Here is a 4,125-nt window from a genome sequence, read left to right on the forward strand (position 1 = left end):
CGACGCAGGGGCCGAGGCTGCGACACCAGAGACCGGTAAGAAGTTCTGCATCACCCACCGGACGCCCCCCGCACGCACCCCACGACCCTCGCCCCCCTCTCCTCCACTCCAAGCCGGTCCCTCGCTCCCTCCAACCCCGCCTTCCTAGTCCCCAGCTCCCTCCCATCGGCCTCTCACTTTGGAGAGCCCCTCCCCTCGATCCTGCCTCCTCAAAGCCCCCCATCTTACCCCCTCAGCCCCCTCTTTCGCTTCAGACCCGCCTCCTCCACACCCCCTTCCCGAGTCCCAGGCTCTAAGGACGCTGGACCCTTTCCCCGCGGGCCTGCCTTGTGTAGGTTCCACCCCCTGCCTCCCATCGTTCCGCCTGCAAGCCCCAGGGGCCATCTCAAGTAGGGGCTGCTGCTTTTATTTTATTTTTCATTTATCTTTATTGTTGAAAGTATTACAGATGTCCCCTTTGTCCCCGCCCCTCACCAGGGGGCTGCTGTTTTGGGCTGCACCCCTCACTCCCACAGGTGCCTCCCTGCAGGCCACTCTCTTACTTCCCAGGTCCCCGAGGAACCCCTGCGATCCTCCCCTCCCCGTCTGTCCCCTCTCCTGCCCAACCCCCGAATGCGGGAAGGCTCTAGCGCTTGCCTGGACTTTGGCTTTCCTCATCTGTGAAATGGGGCCGTGATAGGAAGGGGGTGCCTTCCCGAGTCTTCCCTTACACACCCGCCATAACTAGTTCATGTCAATGTCATTCATGTAGAATAATAACCATAGCTGGGATTTCTTGAACATGACCACGAGCCAAACATCACCGGCATCATGTCACTTATTTCTTATAGCAGCTTATGGGGTGGAGTGGGCACCCCAACCCAGGCCACTCTCGGTCCTCTCCTCGAGAAGTTACTTATTCCTTGGTGGTCACTCCACATCTTCACTGTCCCCAGGGATCCAGGCAATTAGCAATCCCGAGTCAGAGACTAACAACCTCCAGAGACGAGGTTTGAGAGTTTCGAAAGGGCATTTTTACCGCGGTGACCTCGGATCCCGGTGGGAGGCAGGCGTGATCTTTACCCGAGTCCTAGGACTCAGAGGGGGAAGGGGCCTGAATGTGGAATGGGAGTGGAGGGAAGGTTCCCTCTGGGGTCTGGGGGTCAGACGTCCACCTGGGAGCTGACCCTCCTGCCTCCGGGCAGCGTTGACTCAGAAATTGGAAAGCCTGTGTCGAATGCTCCTTCCCCGGACACATACCTACCGTGGTTTTCAAACCACGCTCATATCTGCACATCTCCCTTGTTGCTAGTGATCCACACAGGCACACGGAGCTGTTTTTCCTTGTTCTTTGACATTTGTGCTGCTTGTCAGAATCGGCATCTAACAAGAGTTGGTATCTCGGCAAGCTCCCGAATTCCAGGGCGTCCTCCCAGCGTGGCGTCGCTGGCTCGCTTTATGTCCTCCCTTTTCGGGAAGGAGAACCAGGATGTGTGTCTGTTTTTTTTCTGTTGGTTCTTTGGGGACATACAATCCCATGAGCGGCAATATCTCACGAGAGGCAATCACCAAAGCAACATACGTGTGAGGCCCGTGGGCCTGTGTGTGTTTGTGTGCGGACGTGAGTGTTGGGGGGTGGATACTCTTTGCCCTGTGGGGGGGACTGACACAGCTGACACACCCAGGACTTGCCCCCCGGCAGAGACCCTCTTGACATAGATCGTGGTTCCTCTCAGACGGGGTTCCCTGTACCCCGTGCCCAGCACATAGTAGGCACTCAGTCATCGTGTGCTGAATAAACACACAGAATCTGGCCCTCCACACCTATCCTGTCCAAGACAGTAGTCGCCAGCCCCTGTGGGGGTGCACTTGAAAACAGTGGTTGGTTCAATTGGATATGTACTTTTAAGATTTTGAGACTTGATGCAAAAAAAAAAAAAAAAAAAACCACAAAAAAAACAACTTAATTTTATATTTCATGTTTGAGTGATACTATTTTGGGCATATTGGGTTAAATATACATTTGATTCACCTGTCTCACTTTACTCTTTTTCGTGCGGCCGGTAGGAAATGGAAAATCCCATCTGTGACTTGCATCCTATTTCCTCTGCACAGAGCTGCTCCAGTCGCAGCCTAGCCAGAGATGTTGGGCTCCAGAGTCCCAGCTCCCCGCGTGACCCTGGGCTGACCCCTAGCTTCCCAGAGCCTGAATTTTGTCGCCTGTGCAAGGCTGCAGATCTGGAAAGTGGCGCACAGTAGGTCCTGTGGTCGGAGCTGGCACGGTTGCAGCGTGCTGTCCGCGCTCAGGCCCAAGCCAGGCGACCCCGCCTGCCTTTTCCCCACTTCGTTCCTCCCTCCCGCCGAGAACACCCTCCTCTCCTCCTGGGGCAGCTTCCTCCAGGCCCAGGAAGCTCTCCCGAGTGCCCACCCACGCCCTCTGGCCTTCGTTCATCCCCAGGACTGAAGAGCAGCGTGGGGCCAGTCCTGCGCTGGAGACAGGAAATCAGGCACCCGGATGAGCCTCTGACCCCGAGCCCCAGAGCCTACAGGCTGGTCTGAGACGGGGCAGGCACCTGTGCGGACGTCCCTTCACAGGCAGGCACCGCACCGAGGTGAGAACAGGGCCTACTCCCAGGTGAGGCTGGAGGCTCAGCCCTCAGACGACCCCGTGGTGCCTCTGCGCTTCCCAGCACCTGTGGGCACAGGGTCCCGCCCCTCTGCCCAGGTGGCTAGGTCATATCCCAGGGAACTCAAAGGACAGTCCCTGTGCTCCCAGGTAGAGAGACCGCCACCCCCAAATAATTACTCAAATAGGGATTCAGTGCCAGCGTGATGTGTGCCGAGATGGAAAAGAACAGGATGCTCGGAGAATGGGTACCGGGGGGACCTCACCGGGCCTGGGACCTGAGGGAGATGTCTTATCTCGGGGAAGTTGGGGGAAGGGCACATGCTGAGTGGTGAGATGCTGAGGTGGGGGCAGGTCAGGGTTGGAGCCTGGGGCAATGTTCTGGCCTTTATGCTGTAGAAAGCCATTCAAGGGGGGGTTGAGGGAGTGAAGGGGGTGAGTTGCCCTTTTATTTTTTTTTAATATCTTTTATTGATTTTTTTTAGAGTGGAAGGGAGAGGGATAGAGAGTTAGAAACATCGATGAGAGAGAAATCGATCAGCTGCCTCCTGGACACCCCCTACTGGGGATGTTGCCCGCAACCAAGGTACATGCCCTTGACTGGAATCGAACCTGGAACCTTTCAATCCGCAGGCCGACGCTCTATCCACTGAGCCAAACCGGTCAGGGTGTGAGTTGCCTTTTTAAATGATCACTTTGGCTGCCATATCCCCCGTGAGCGAGGCGGTGCTGGGCAGAGAAAAGGAGATGGAGTGTGGAGCAGTGATGATGGACGGAAGTGGGGGTTCTCAGTGTTGGCTGGACATAGGATTGGCAGCACTCCGTGCTGGATGTGGGTTAAAGGAGGGGGTCTGGAGGAAGGGCCCAGGTGCACGCATCAGGGGTGCCATGTTCTGAGATGAGGGAGTGGAAATACTAGGTGTACCGGTTAATAATGTGGATTAGATATTAATCGGTTAAAAGTTCGGGTACCGGTTAAAAGTGCGGATTTAGATATTAACCGGTTAAAAATTCGGATTTTGTCATCAAAAGAAAACACGATAATTTCAAGAGAAACATCAGAAGTGCTTTATTCAAAGTAATGTCCATCGCTAGCTACACATTTCCCACATCTTTCAGGTAATTTGTGGATACCTTCCCAATAGAACTTTCCTTGTTTTGAGGCAGACCATTCAGAGACCCAATTTTCCACTTCTTCATACGTTTTAAAGTGCTGCTCAGAAAGCGCGTGTGCCATCGATTGGAACAAGTGGTCATCGGAAGGGGCAAGGTCTGGTGAATACAGCGGGTGGGTTAATACTTCCCAGGCAAGATCTTTTAATGTGTCTTTAACTGGTTTTGAAGTGTGTGGTGGTACATCATCATGAAGCAAAATTGCCGTGTCTTCTGGCCCATTATGGTCGTTTTACTATCAAAGCGTGGCTCAAATTGATTATTTGTTGTCAGTATCGATCAGTATTAACGGTTTCACCTGGTTTTAGAAGCTCATAATACACCACACCTTCCTGATCCCACCAAAC

The 4,125-nt window shown here is 54.0% G+C and overlaps 1 protein-coding gene across 4 annotated transcripts in view; it reads left to right on the forward strand.

The window, feature by feature from the left end:
* CCDC157 (coiled-coil domain containing 157) overlaps positions 1 to 4,125 on the forward strand; it is a 13,423-nt gene continuing 9,298 nt past the window's right edge. For 2 of the 4 annotated variants that reach the window (XM_014542527.1, XM_014542531.1), the window contains exon 1: positions 7 to 35. The gene's annotated coding sequence lies outside the window, so the exon portion shown is untranslated. Of the gene's footprint in view, positions 36 to 2,094; positions 2,235 to 2,437; positions 2,615 to 4,125 lie in introns of all 4 variants that reach the window. The other 2 variants (XM_014542528.1, XM_014542529.1) reach the window with 2 other exon arrangements.

The sequence above is a fragment of the Myotis brandtii genome, unplaced genomic scaffold (assembly GCF_000412655.1).
Source record: "Myotis brandtii unplaced genomic scaffold, ASM41265v1 scaffold303, whole genome shotgun sequence".
NCBI classification, from domain to species: Eukaryota; Metazoa; Chordata; class Mammalia; order Chiroptera; family Vespertilionidae; genus Myotis; species Myotis brandtii.